This window comes from Malus domestica, chromosome 12 (genome assembly GCF_042453785.1).
Source record: "Malus domestica chromosome 12, GDT2T_hap1".
NCBI classification, from domain to species: Eukaryota; Viridiplantae; Streptophyta; class Magnoliopsida; order Rosales; family Rosaceae; genus Malus; species Malus domestica.
In genome coordinates, this window is record NC_091672.1 from 16,421,866 (window position 1) to 16,437,343 (window position 15,478).

At 35.1% G+C, this 15,478-nt stretch overlaps 3 long non-coding RNA genes across 3 annotated transcripts; all 3 read right to left on the reverse strand.

Annotated features, from left to right (window-relative positions):
• Positions 1 to 2,504: 2,504 nt before the first annotated feature.
• Positions 2,505 to 3,206, reverse strand: LOC139190180 (uncharacterized). Its single transcript, XR_011574235.1, has 2 exons — positions 3,001 to 3,206; positions 2,505 to 2,827 (listed from the first exon to the last, which is right to left on the reverse strand). It is a non-coding gene; the product is annotated as an uncharacterized lncRNA (long non-coding RNA).
• A 1,782-nt stretch (positions 3,207 to 4,988) lies between these two features.
• LOC139189988 (uncharacterized) lies at positions 4,989 to 7,834 on the reverse strand. Its single transcript, XR_011573894.1, has 2 exons — positions 5,386 to 7,834; positions 4,989 to 5,276 (listed from the first exon to the last, which is right to left on the reverse strand). It is a non-coding gene; the product is annotated as an uncharacterized lncRNA (long non-coding RNA).
• Positions 7,835 to 7,841: 7 nt separating this feature from the next.
• On the reverse strand, positions 7,842 to 11,140 carry LOC139189987 (uncharacterized). The gene is made up of 3 exons (XR_011573893.1): positions 10,556 to 11,140; positions 8,942 to 8,987; positions 7,842 to 8,037 (listed from the first exon to the last, which is right to left on the reverse strand). It is a non-coding gene; the product is annotated as an uncharacterized lncRNA (long non-coding RNA).
• Between the last annotated feature and the right edge of the window lie 4,338 nt (positions 11,141 to 15,478).

Consider the following 15,478-nt stretch of genomic DNA (forward strand, 5'->3'; position numbering starts at 1 on the left):
CTCCTTTCTTTCCTTTGAAAATTTTTCCTTCAAACCTTCTGTCACTTGCAACGAAAGCTCTGGACTCAGGATCACCAACCTTAGTACTCATAACTTTCCTTCTTGCTTCTTCTCGTTGAACGATAGTGCACACAGTATTGAGAGATGGTAGTTCAACACTCATCAATATGTGGCTTCGCAGGTCCTCATAGGTAGAGTCAAGACTGGATAAAAGCTGAAAGACCTTGTCTTCTTCAGCCTGCTTAAGAAGGATTGCTGGGTCTGTAGTGTGAGGCCGATAGAGATTCAACTCATTCCACATAGACTTCAGTCTTCCCAAGTGCTCGATAAAAGTCTTTCCATCTTGATTCAGAACAGAGAGACTCTTCTGCAGCTCAAATATCCTGGCTGCATTATTTTGATTTCCATACATCTCCTTGACAGCCTTCCACAGATCAAAAGCTGATTCTGAAAAGCTGAAAATTTCTGATACCTTTGGGCCCATTGAGTTGAGCAACCAGGACATGACGAGCTGATCCTTGCAGAACCATTCTTCATACTTAGAATCACCAACCTCAGGAGGTACGATAGTTCCATTGATGAAACCAAGCTTAGATCTTCCTCCAAGAGCTAAAGTAATAGCTCTTGACCAAGGAAGATAATTAAACTCAGTTAGGAGTATGGAACAAAGACGTTGATTGGGATTTCCATCAGCTTCACTTGAAGAAACTGATGAAGAACCAAGGATGTTCTCGGATGAAGCAGCAAGTATATTTTCTTCTTCCATTTCAAAAGATTTCAGAGAACAGGTTCTTTAGGAAGCCTGCTCTGATACCATGTGATAGTTTGAAAGAATTGTTTGTATTGAAAACTGTAAGGTTACAAGAAAGAGAACTTATACAAGTGGAGAATGTCGTGAGTCACCCGATGAACATCACACACCATGCTTCACACACTAATATTCTAACACCCATACTTTACACAATAACCCATACATATAACCCATGCTTTGGATATTAAATAATCTACCCATACCTATAACCCATACTTTGGATATTAAATAATCTAACAACGTTAATCAACACTTAAATAATTATCCAATCATCAACATCCACATCATTTGGTTTACAAAATTTAATTTAGAAATTTGATCTAGTATTACCCAATAATAAACCCAAAATGTTTTTCTCTCTCATCCCTTCCACTTCCTCTTGGCTGCCATGGCTTTTATAAGAGCTAATGGGAGAATTTCGAAATTTTAACAATCACCACATTCTTTATTAAACACCGAATTTACAAGCATAAAAAAATGTGTATGGAAAATCATTGGCCATTACATGGATAAAGAATTGATGGGGTTAGTCACTGGCCATGGCGGCTGCTCGGAGGAAAGCGTAGAGAAATGAAGTTGGGGAAGAAGGTGATCCTACCGGGCGGTTCCCTCTCTTCCTATCATCCACACAACAGGCATGGACCGTAGGATATGGCTCTGCCACAGGTTGTGGGGGACGACGGATGTGGAAGGAGAAAGGTCTGCCGGTACGTTATTTGGCTTTTTGGGTTCCTTGTCCGCTGCCCTGGCTCTACTCTTCTCTAAAGGTTTTCCTACTTGGGTTTCTATAATACAAACCGGTTGTCATCCATGCTAATATAAAATCAAACTTTATGGTGGTCGCATTAGAAAACTACTTACTTTGGAGTAGCTTAATCAAAAAGTTTATATATAGATCTGTTTTGTATTGTATTATGTATATATGAATAAGACAACAAACTGAAGCAGGCACGATGACAAGTGACAACGCTAAGATTTAAAGGCCTCCTTTCATACATCAAACAGTTTATATAGATCTATTTTGTACTGTTGTATGTATACATGAATAAGACAACAAAATGAAGCAAGCACGATGACAACACAAAGATTTAAAGACCTCTTTCACACATAAAACAGTTTATTTTCAAGTTGCCAGCATCTTATCTTTTCTTTACTTCTTTCTTTGTGTTTTACGCATGATTTATAGATGGTGCCGTGAAGTGAGGAAGCTTATTCGATTTTGCAGAATTAATGTTTTGGTGGATCATTTCAAGATGGCCTTAGATTGCTTCTTTGCAGTCTTGTTTGTTGTAGGCAATGTGTGGATTTTTGGAGGTCATTCTTCTCGTTCTGATACTCCTCAACTCTACAGGTACATAATGTCAATATGTACTGCGTTCCAGTCTTCTAACATTTCGTTGATTTCTTCTAGGTTATCGAGTCATTTAACGTATCCTGTGTTTCTTATAGGTTATGCAGAGTGTTACATACCTTTAGCTGTATTGGATACGCCATTCATACTATGTGCAACAACTTGCTGCTGCCTGCCTCGCAAGAGTGCTAAATTTTTTTTGCCAAGTGAAAATGCATACATCATCGTGCTTGTGGGTTATTCATTCCTTAAGTTATAACATGCATACTATGTCCAACAACAAGTTGCTGCTACCAAAGATATTTGTTATCAAGTCATGAATTCACATAAAAATAAACCAGAAATTTTAAATAAAAAGTTCTTTATAACATGCATGTTGATAATACCATGAAAAATTCCACTACATTATCCGTGCATATTATTTTCTTATTTCAGATATGAATTTGACATCATCTCTTCCAAAACCACCAACCAAAATCATTTCTCGAAGAGATTATACATAGAAGAGAGGGGAAACTTACCCAAAGCCAATTTCGTGCTGCTATTAGTAGTGAGGTACTGCTCTCTCCTTTTTCTTCTTATTTAGACCCAACAATTTCTGCATTTAATTGCAGAGTGTTCACTCGTAAACCTGAATAATTACTTTGTTCCCCTCCCTGCATTTTCTACAAAAATCAGAAATCAAGTTAAATAAAAAAGTCCAACAAAATTTAAACGAAAATTTCATCTGGTAATTATCAAATATCGAAAAAGAAGATTAAAATGGTCAAAGGAGAGAATCAGAAGAAGACTTGGAACATTAAAAAAAATTAATAATAAAAAAAACAAAGGGAAACACCAGCTAGAGATGAACCCAACATCACCAAACACGAATGAATCATGAAGAAGAAGGGGCCGGCACAGATCGTAGTATTTATGTAATAAAATTCTACAATTATCTAAAGAGGTGGGGAGCAGTTTGTTTCGGTACGGTTTTAAGATAAATTGAAATCGAAACCAAAATTTATTTTGGTTTGGTTCGGTACAGTTTTGGAGTAAAACCAAAATGGAACCAAATCATTTGATTTATGTTCAGTTCGGTCTCAAACCATTTCTGTTTGTGCCTCACTTGTAGGACCGTAATATGCATTAATACGAGTGTTCAATATTCAAACAAACTAAAAAGTTTAAAACGTAGTCATTTGCAAACTAAATGTTTTATGACATTAATACAACTCAATTGAAAAAAAAAATCATGGTCACCATCACCATACTAAAATTCAACTTGAAAGAAAGTTCACCATCAAAATGTCTTTTATCACTACTTAGTACCATCCAATTGAAAAAGTTAAATTTATCATACTAAAATTAAAGTTCAAACAAAGTTCAACATCAAAAGCCTTATGGCATAAGAATTAGTACAACCCGAAAAAATAAATTGTTCATGCAATTCAACAAAAAAGTTTTGGTGTTTCAAGTCACTACTTTGAATTGCTCAACCCTTTTCCTTTTCCTTTCCTTTCCTTTTCTTTTTGGACACTTACCCTTCGAAGGTTTAGGAGGCCTTTGAGCTTATGAACAGGGTTGCGAAGGCATTCGATCTTGAAAAGGCAATACTTGGTAAGACCTTGGACCTTGTGAAAGTGAAACGGATAGATGAGAAACCATTCAACCTTGTGAACTAGAAGCTTGAGATTGCCTTGGAGCTTGCTATTGTGGATGTGGATTAAGAGTAAAAGAAGCGATGCTTGAATTCGAATGGGTTTAGCCATATTACGATGTGGTTGAGTCTATACTAAATGTATGGACTCAACCAAATAAACAATTAATTATATTATGCCACCTAATTGACTATTAAATTAATTCAGTTCCAAATATTAAGAACCGAAACCAAAAAGTTTATTAAGCTTGTGGTTCAGTTTTAAACCGAATCCATTTCAAAACCGAATAGTTCGGTGTGGTCCGGTTGGTCCATGTTTTAGTTTTGGTTTTCAGTTCCAAGTGCCCACCTATATTTACCTAATACTTTGATGTGATTGCGGCGAATGAGAGGGGCGATGTCGAGATGGGGAAAATTGGCGAAGGGGGAGGTGGAGTTTGAGAGGCAATCAAGGAGGTTTCGATATATGAGGTAAGGACGAAAAAGGGAGAGTAGGAGTCGTCGAGGGTAACCAGACCTTTTCCTAGGGATCCTGCAACCGTGTCCGTTCATCGTACATCGTGAGGTCAGAAATCATTTAAAATTTAAAATTCAAATATAAATAGCACCTAATGAAAACTGACCGCATAATGTACGATGAACGGATACGATTGCAGGATCCCTAGGAAAAGGATCCGACAAGGATTCTACGACCTTTATGAGAATTGGTCAAGAGGTCAAGAGAATGTGATCCCACGTGTCAAAGAATTAACAAGGCAAACCGAAGAAAACCTAGAATAATATAAACTAAGCGGGGAAAAATCGGAAACACACTGTTCCTAAGCTACGGAAACCCAAAACTTGGTTTTAGTATATATAATATCATTTATAATGGCATATTAGCTAGGGATGGGCACGGGCCAGGCCAGGCCCAATTTTGAAGGGACCAGATCAAATTCGGGTTTAAAGGATACGGGCTAGGCTGGGCCAGGGACAACATTTTCTAACATAGGGACCAGGCCGAAATGGGCCTGGTACATGGGTCCTTGGTTTTTGTTTTTTTTTTTGAAAAAAAATAAAATAAAATTTGCACAGATTTGCACAAATTGCAATTGCATAGATTCACTACCACTACAGCACTACCAATACAGACTGCAATTATGCAGACTTTGCACAAATTCACTGCAATGATTCACATCCAATCTAAATACAAAGTTCAACATCCAAGTTCATATATTAACAATACATCCAAAATAACAACATTACATCGTCCAACATCGTTCGATACATTAAATTTGAGACATTCAAAATAACATCCGGGAGACATCTAAATATCAAATCAACATACAAAATACCCGAGAGTCCAGGAAATCCAAATTCCGAAGTCCAAAATCAAATAATCCAAAACAACATAAACATGACATCTGCAATAAATTCCAAATTAACATCCAAAACCACATCCAACGTCCAAGTTCCAACAACATTCCTCATTGAATCTATAAGGAAAAATAGAATATAAACATGACATTTTTAATGTCCAACATCATATTATCCTCATTGAATCATTGAAATTTAAAGTTTATTCATTTGAGTTTAAAATATTACCGCAATTCATTTTCCTTTATTCGTTCGAGTTGTTTAAGGAGCTTCAATTTCAGGAACACTTGGTGAGATGGTTGAACTTGTAGATATAGCATTTGCTCTTCTTCTTTTATATTCTTCAACAAAGAACAAAAGAAGCACGTTAATTGTAAACTAATTAATATAAAGTTATAAACCAAACTATACAAAACAAAATAATTACCTTCTTCACACTCTTGATAAAATTCAAGCTTCATCAGACTTGCTTCATACTCAATGTTGCTAATTTGTTCACTTCTTAACCAGTTTTGGAGGCATATCAATGACTCAACTATTTCAGGAAAGAGAGATTATCTAAAGGGGTCAATTACTCTCTTTCCTGTACTAAATGCACTCTCACTGGCAATTGTTGACACTTGAATTAGCAATACATCTTTTGCTATCAAAGCAAGTATGAGATAAGCGCTCCTCTCCTTCAACTTCCACCATTTCAAAACGTCAAATGGTGAACCATGTTGTACTTTCTCTAGAGTGTCAAGGAGATATCTATCCACCTCATGTGCAAGCGCAATATCCCCGGTGTCTTCTAATTCCTTCTCTCAATCATCCATCATTTGACTAAATATCATTGGATTTTCTGTTGGCACACTAGAAGATGATTGTTTTACCATTGAACAAGTAGTGTCAACAACAAAATCTTCTCTACCCTTTTGTTGTGTTTGTGGACCGAAAGCTTGGTGAGCATATTCATCACACATCGCCTTCAACAATATCTTCACTTCATTACTTTTCTATTGAATCTCTTCTTTAGAAAGCTGTAATTGCTTTCTACACAAGTACATGTAGTGCCTCAATTTGAACCTTGGGTTTAAGACAAGGGCAACTACAAATACTTGATTAAGGGACTTAATTGAACCAAAATACTTTCAATATTTGGCTCTCATGCTCATTGACATATCACGTAGCACCAACTCTACAGTTCCTTCAGTTTGCATATATTCAGGCAAAAAAAAAATTTCTATCTCGTTCTTCATAGCAATGACATCATGAACTGTATTGGATGTGGGATACTTTCTTGCACTAACTTTCAAAGTTATAAGATAGAAAACCTTCAAAAATTCCACAAACACTTCTATATCATCCCAATCTTCCTCTTTAGATGGTCCAACCATCCCTTTACTCGCCACTTCTTCTCCTTCATCATTAAGCATCTTTTCCCTGAAATAGGTGGAGTATATATTGGCTTCATCATTTTCGGACATCTTTTCAAATGCTTTTTTACACTTCAAGCAAGATTCTAGCATCATGTATGTGCTATTCCACCTAGTAGGCATATCCATAACAATTAGACCCCTACTATCGAACTTCTCATTCTCCACACATTTCTTGAAATAACTAAACCTTCAGAGACTTGATCTCACAAACCGCACGACATTTATAAGAGCATCCACAATTGTATTTAATATTTTCAACCCACCTTTCACTACCAAGTTGATAATATGAGCTAAGCACCTCACATGTATAAACTTGTCATTCATAATAATTTTACCATTAGGCCATTCTGCATTTTACGAACAACATACTCTATTGCTAGCTTATTAGCTAATGCATTGTCAACTGAGATACACATCACCTTTTCAATCTCCCACTTAACCAAACATTGCTCAATCAGCTTTCCTATTTCTTTGCCTTCATGACTTGAAATCAAATAAAAGTTTAGAATCCTTTTATGCATATTCCATTCATCATCCACAAAATGAGCAGTTAGCACCATGTAGTTCAAATTTTGTACACTTGTCCATGTATCAGTAGTCAAGCTCACTTTATGCTTGTGTATCTTCTTTTTTAATTGATCTTTCATAGTATCATACATATTGAATAACTCTTTCAGAATAGTTCTCCGAGATGGAACATGCAATCTAGGCTGAACTTTGTACATAATCCGCCTAAACCCCTCGCTCACAACTCATCAGTTGGTTTATATGACTTGCAATGTTTATTGATATGTTTAATGTAAGTACTAGTTCCAACCCCACTAGTATCACATGCAAAAAGGGCGTTACAATGGTTACACTTAGCCTTCAATACTTGTACCTCCGCCATCTCTTTCTTTCCATCCTTTCCTACTTGTTGTATTTTCGAGACGGTACACTTAGTAACATGATCCCAAACCCAAGATCTCTCAGAAAAAGATCTCTCTAGTGAAGCTAATATAGTTGGTTGTTTTGTCTTTGGAATAGGTGGTGTTTTTCTTTTTCTGAAGGATGAGGGTTTTTTGGGAAGCATTGATGATTTTGACTGTGTAGGTTGTGCTTGTGTTGGTTGTGGAGGACATGGTGATGTAGCCGTAAATGATGTCACATTAGTACTAAGGGTGCTTTGACTTTGAGACATAATATTAGAAATCTGTAAAAGGTACTTTAGGTAAGTTAACTGAACAAACTAAATGAAAATGGAAATGGAAATTAAAAGAAATTCATCATAGGTAATCAAATTCAGTGAAGGGATGAAAAGATGCAGACTTAAAAGAAATTCATCATAACTATAAAACTTCAGAGTTCAGATCGTGAATAAAACCAACTACCGATTAAGTACTTACATTTGTTGGGTTCCAAAGAAGAAGACTAGTACTTTCTTCTAATCAGCAGAGTAGCCCTACTTCTCTTGTTCACTTCCCTACATAATGATTAGGAATAATTAAGAATAAGGAGAGAAGTAAACTATAAGTTTACACACATTCCTATATGCTACAAAAACCATGCTAAATTTGTCTAAGAAGACAAAAACCAAATCAGAAGCTGAGAAGACATAAACCATGCTATAGCAACCATGCTAAATTTGTCTTACATTAGCATAATAGCAGTTATCAAGCAATTTAGAAAGAACATATTATGCTTCTAAAAGAACATATGAGCACTCACCTTATGCAAAACAACATCAAGGTGTCCTTGATCTGAAAATGGCTTGTTTACATCAATTGCAATAAAGAAGATCCCTTTTTCTTGCACCCTATAAATGTTTTACTAAAATCCATAGCTTTTGCAGTATTAAACCAAAGAGTAGTTGTTTTTCTTCCACAACTTGACATTTTATTATACTAATCAGTTTGGGCATAGAAGAACATTTTGACTTAGCGTTATACATATTATGTAATATGATAATTATTTAGTGACAACATTCTAGATTAACTTTCCTTCCCTATATAGAAAGAGGGGAAACTTAGTAAACTTAAAACAGGTTTGAATACTAAGTGAACTAAAGCAGAACAAATCCCTAAACATTGCTTAAGTTCAATGGGTTTTCTAGTATTTTATCAATAATATCAGGTCAACCTGAAAATCAAATCTAATTTTGAAAATAGATCAATATAAGAACATCTAAAATTGAATTGTATCATCATCAACCAAATCTACACCGGCCATTGGTGAAACCAAACGCATACAATCACCGAATTACAAACTTTTTGAGATGCAATCGAAACACAAATCGACAACTGTGAACAATAAGAAGAATTGGACTATAGTGCAATCAGAGAAGACAACTAAGATTGGAAGGTTTGAAGAAACAAACTAAAACTCACCAGAGCCATGGTTGTTCCAGAAAAACATTTCGCTCAGAATTTAGATCTGAAATATGCAAAGCCAAAAAAGACCCAAACTTTGTTATCAGTATTACAGTGGAAAACAATTGGTAGATACGAAAAGAAGAACCATAAATGGTGGCAACAGATCAATCATCAATCTACAAATGCAATTCAAAATTTAAAAAACCCTAAATGGTGGCAACAAGATTCAATCATCAATCTACACATTCTAACTTAAAAACCCCAAAATCCCTACACTAGAAATTCACATTAATAATAAAACCTAATTCAAAATTACCTAAATTTTAAAGGGATGATTGCTGGTAGCAGTGTCCTCAACGGTGGTGATAGGATGATGATGGTGGTTGCGACGGCGGAGGTGGTGTTGTTGTGTTGGTCGCGACGGCGGTGAGCATTGTGAGAGTCTGAGAGTTGGAGCTCGAGTGGTGATGGGGTGATGGTGATTGTGATGGAGGAGGTGGTGATGTTATGTTGGTCGCAATGGCAATGAGCACTGTGAGTGTGAGAGTCTAAGAGTTGGAGTCGAGGGAGAGTCTGAGACTGAGAGTGATTCTGGAACTCAAGAGAGGAATTGGCTAGTGTTGAAACTAACAGTGAAGATTGAATGATAAGTTATCATTCAATCTCGGCCGTTCATTAGAATTAAAAATGGGCTGGTCTGGGGCCTCGTTTTTTAAATTATATGGAACCAACCCACCCTGTTATTGACAGAGACATGGCCTGGCTCGGACCGTTTTCTCTCTACAATTTTTGGAACCGGCCTGTACTCGCCCCGAACCTACATTACCTGCCCCAATCCACTATTCCTCTACCCGTTTGCCCACCCCTAATATTAGCATCACAAATGATCATTTGGTGTAGAAAAAATTTAGAGAGAATGGGGTTGATGGCCAGTGCCGCAAAGAGAGAGAAAGGGGATCATAGAATTTCTAATGTGTGTTTTTCCACTACGTAGTGTCTTCATTTATACCAACCTAAGTAAGGTTTAGGAGAGTTCAAATATGCTGTGCCGATTTTTCCTCTGCCCACCCTATGACTTACGCCTACAAAGAATACGATAAGTACATGGGCTTTGTCCAATAAACCTTATTTAATCCTAATTCTAGTTTACACAATCATATTCATAAGTAAATGCTATTTACAACACTTTACTTTGAGTGTGTAAAACTCAAGAAATAGTCGCATCATATCTTCAAATAAATGTGAAAGCAATTGATAAAGTTGTCTCGTCAGGCTCACGAGAAAGAACGCATAGGTCATGGGGAATGCATAGAGAAAATGCTACACCAAAACCTTTATGCGTGAAATCCAATGGGAAAAAACTATGGTTGAAGGATGAGAACATGCAATATGAGGATACTTGACATCTTCAAGATGCAATGAGACTATTGAAAACGTACACAAGGGTTTGCCTCATTAAAACATTGTTAGCTAACAAAAATCTAATGGGAAAAATGTTCATGATTGAAGGGAAAAAGGTACATTAAGGTAAAGTGAGTATATTCTGGGATAGTCCCTCTGCGTTCGACATAACTCCCTTTAAGAATTAGAAACGACGTTGCAAATCAGATAACATACGCAAATAGATACCTTGGACAAGTTTCTAGAAAGTAGGCTTCAGCAGGAACTTGGGTGAAGATCTCAACAACATTGTCTTAGCATCATATCTGCTTGACTTCATTCTTTTGATGCTCTTGTTGTTGATGTGAGGAGAAGAACTTTGGTGCAATATGCTTGGTATTGTCTCCTTTGATGTAACATTTCTTCATTTGGACAATACAAGCGTCATTATCTTCATAGATGGTAGTAGAAACATTACAGATGGATGGAAGAAAGTCTGCAAGCACTTCATTTGAGGTTTTTTAGTCAAGTAAGATAACACTAATAACCTATAATTTAATCTCACACTTTGGCTTACCTTGACAAAACCTTTACCCTAATGAAGGTTTAAAGGTGAAAAGGTGTTGAGTCATTGCATGACGACATGGTTCGAAATACTAATCCCTTGAACTTGAACCTTCTTTCTATAAAACATCCTGCAAAACCAACTACCCTGCAAGAAACAAGCATTTTATCACAAAATAAATCATCAATTCCAATATTATAAGCCACATAAAATCTCAAATCCCTCCCTCTTTTTTGTGAAGGAAAGACAAAGAAACTCCTTTAAATACAAGAGGTCAACATTATAAATGGACTACTACTGAGCGACTTGAAGACCAAAGCTAACACAAGGCAAGACATATACATTTGGAATCTAAATCCAGAACCTCTAGCATGATAATCTTCCTTTCCGTCAAAGGTGTGGGACCTTAAAATAAAGTAATAATAATAAAAAAGGTCATCAAACTTACCTATTAGTGGGCCGATGAGGCATGAAATATTCACTATCCCAATTATTCAAGAAGAATTTTTGTATATTAACATTATTCAAAAGAAAATTCTTTATACATTCCCAAATATTTTCTTTTAAGTCGTTTTTGTAGAAAAGAAGAGACATAATATTCTTTAGATTTTTTATCAAAAGCTAGAGAGGTGACAGATGGAATAAAAGAGGTGGTTTTACTAATTGGCCCTTTGAAATTGAATAATGTTTGGCTACTCAAAGACGAGTAGGAATTCCTACTCAAAATTTTTTTATGTTCGAATCACAGAGAATTGTGCTTATGATCAGAACTGTTCATATTATGAATCACTTTCTAAAGATCATCTATGCAAAAAATGAATTAAAACTAAGGTCATTTAGTCAATCTATTGTAGCAAATACATATACGGCTCGTAATGCTTTTATCAATTCCGTTCATTTGTTTTTATACAATTCGATTACTAAACAATCTTAGTTTTACTTGATTTTTTGGAGATGCGATATTTATAGAGTAAGTTATAATATGAACGATTCCGATTTAAACACAATATTCAATAAAAGGACAATGAACAGTTTTGCGTATGAATTCATACTCATCATTTGAGTAGCTAAGTTATTCTTTGAAATTTATGGCCATCTTATTTTCCCCCAACTTTATCAAAAAACATAGGACTTCAACTTTTTTAATTAGTTAATTACCCTCTAATTGTCGAATTTTACACATTTCATCTAAAGTATCACGTGTAAGTTAAATCTAACACTTCGGATGAGAAAATTCACATTTCAACATGTTTTTGGGTCAAAAACAAAAATTCTAAAAGCTCCCACTCCGAAATACGTACATGATGTTAAAATTTGATCTTTGTGCACAAATTGGTGTGGAAAGTAACCCATTAAAGTGTTAGACTCGGATGTATAGAACTTTGACTATGAGGGTAATTTGGTCCATCAAAATAGTTCTTTGAATCCCAAACTCTTCAAAAAAACAAAATTAGTTTGCAAATTGACAGATTCCTTTAAAAATAAAAATAAAATAAATAAACTCAAAATTAAGGGATTTGCCTGCTGCATATATACTTTGAACTTCTAAGAGATTTTGATCAAAGAACAAAACTTGATAGATTATAGATTGGATTAACATTTCCAGGGCGGGCGTTCTGCTTTGCTCATTAAACCCAAAAAATGGTGGGTCTGTAGGGTTACATTTTAAATCCTTTGACAGAACGATGAGTGGGCCAATGGTATGCAGTTAAAGTTGATCGAGGGTGTTCTGCTTTGCTTTGCATGTTGGAGAGGAAAGGAATATGACTATAGCTCCTTTCTAACATAAATATTCAACAATGGACATCCCATTTGTCTGATTTGAGAATCTGATGAACTGGTGCGTAGATTACGTTAGTGCATGATATTGTACACGACTTATGCAGCTAACAAGCTGAGTTAGTGATTGGCAAGAGAGTTGCATTCCATCTAGGTGTGTGATGTTTTCTCACAGTATCTCAATGCACTTTAGTAAAATATGTCACTTTACAATTAGAGGATCACTTCATTCAATTTCAGATTATATAATTTGAGCTAACGCTTGTTTTGGACTACTTCTGAAATGAATAAAAGTGATTTTCGCAAATAAAAATCACTTTTAACTATACATGGCAAAAAAAAAATAAAAGCATTGTAGGTCATACAAATATTTTCGGGAGAAGAATCTGTTGGGTAAATAAGCACATCCCAACCCCAAGTGTGTTTTATTTTTATTTTTATAAAATACTTGAATTGTTTGACATTTATACTTAATAAAAACACTTATAAAGTGTTTCTTATAAATGTAATCCCAAACCAGCTCTTACACATTTTCTAACAAAAGTTCACATTAAAAGATTATAGGTGTTTACGTCCATTTTTGGACGAGCTTAAGCAAACTAAAATAGCCTAAAAACTATAAATTGCAGTGGAGATTTTGGATGTATAAGAAACCATGCAGCGAAGTAAAAGTATATACATAGATTGATAAAGATTAGACCAAAGAGAAAAAAAAAAAAAAAAAAAAAAAAGGAAATCAAAGGTAGCATAATCTAATAATGACAGCACAAAACAACGTAGGGAATATATTTTAGGTTGAATAGATTAGGTCATTTGAAAACTAATTAATAAAGCAGATAACAGCATCCATGTATGTATCTTTGCTATAATTATATCTAAGGCCAAGTTCATCTTTTTCCTTTTGGTGGACCACTCCTGTCGAAGAAAGATGGAAGACCGGAGACTCTGTTTGCTAATCAATTTGTTCCCGGATCCCGCGGGAGGAGGCTCCATCCGCTACCATTGGTTGCTGGTGATACTGATCTGCATGTGCACTTTATAATGTAGGCCCTTTATTTAATTAGTTTCTACGCGGTTTGTTCAACTGGGTTTTGAATTAACCAATCGGATTCGTAACTGGCATGGATGAAAGCTGGGGGAAAAGGACTAATAACTGTTGAAACCAAATGAAAAGGAAGCAAAAGTACTGTATTTATACAGCTTAATTTATGGATGATTGTTTCAAAAAAGAACATAATCTACTCGTCCCAATAGTAGGAAAGTGAACCGCACACTCATTTCTTTTCTCCTACACATTCATGTTTATTTTTATTGTTTGATAAATTAAAGAAAAAATATTAGACATGAGTAAAATTATTTTTACAGTACTCAAATATTCTTGTTCATGGTGTGTTAGAACTAGAGCTTCTTGTCAAGATCAATATTATATAATAATAGGTGAAGAGAAACTACATAACATTATTATGTTGGATTATTAGTATGGAACGTTACATTCAGGTTTATCTGTATTATAGAAGTCTTTATCCTCGTATGAACGGGGGAGCTTCAAACAGATATGATGTTGAAAATGTGGTGAAAGCTGACACTGTACGACCTGAAGACAGAACTTGGGCAGTGCACAGCCCTCAACCGTGGTTTGAGTAAGGTCCAAAAAGTCAAAAAGACACCACGAGATACCAACTTCTTTGCCAACGTTTCCATATCGCATAACCCTAGCATAATGGTCCATTTCGCTAGTGCCATGTCAGCAATCCATTAGATCTAGCTAAAAGCCACCTAGTCTAGGAAAAAAAAATTTAATTATACAAGTGGTTGGATACTTAATAAAGGAAAAGGATCATGGGTTTTCTAAGAATTCTACAATCGTGTTCATTTATCGTACATTGTGTGGTAAAAAATCATTTAAAATTTAAAATTCAAATATAAATAATACCTAACGAAAACTGACCATACGAAGTACAATAAACGGACACGATTGTAGGATCCAGAGGATCCTCTTAAAAAAAAAAAAGAGTTTTAACAAAACACTCCCGGTACTATTCAATTTTAACGAAAAACCACATTTTTACCTTTAACTGGCACTATTCACTATACCTTTAAAAGGGGCTTTTCGTTAAAAGATAAGTTTTTTTAGACTTTTCGTTAGTTTTCCTTAAAAAAAAAACTTTCAACTACTTATATTATGATACTTAATATATCAGACCGTGTTTCTGATACACTGAAAATTTCTCTTCGTCTATAGTATCAAGCTGTTTGGCAAATTGGCATTATAAAACATGTTGTATTTGGAGCACAACTTTACTCCTCACGGTTAATCATTGTGTACTATCTATCACTCCTACTTAATTAAATATTCAGAAGAACACCAACCATTCTATAGAAATTTTGGCAGCTGGTTGATTTGTGTACTGGATGACAAGTAGGATGTGCTCTTTTTCATTTTAGAGTCTAATTTTTTAATATACGGAGACTCAAACTTGCTTATTCCAATATAACATTTTGTAATTTGAAAGAATGACACCAACCATTCAAAAGTGCTATTGGAGTGGTAATAATAGAGAATTTTTTGCATCTGTAACAATATCATGTGACATGTATGTCGATTTGATATTAAAATTTGACACTACACCACTCTCCATTTGCAATTTTTCTTTGCACTAGCGTCAACCAAATTCTATCTCCTATTGTAATTTAGATGTGTGATTATATTCATTAAAAGTGAACTATAATCAATGTATTTATATTGACAAAGAATCGTTAATGTATTTCCAAACACATTTACTCTTCCAATAGCATCACAAAATGACAGTACTAATCTCCATTGCAAG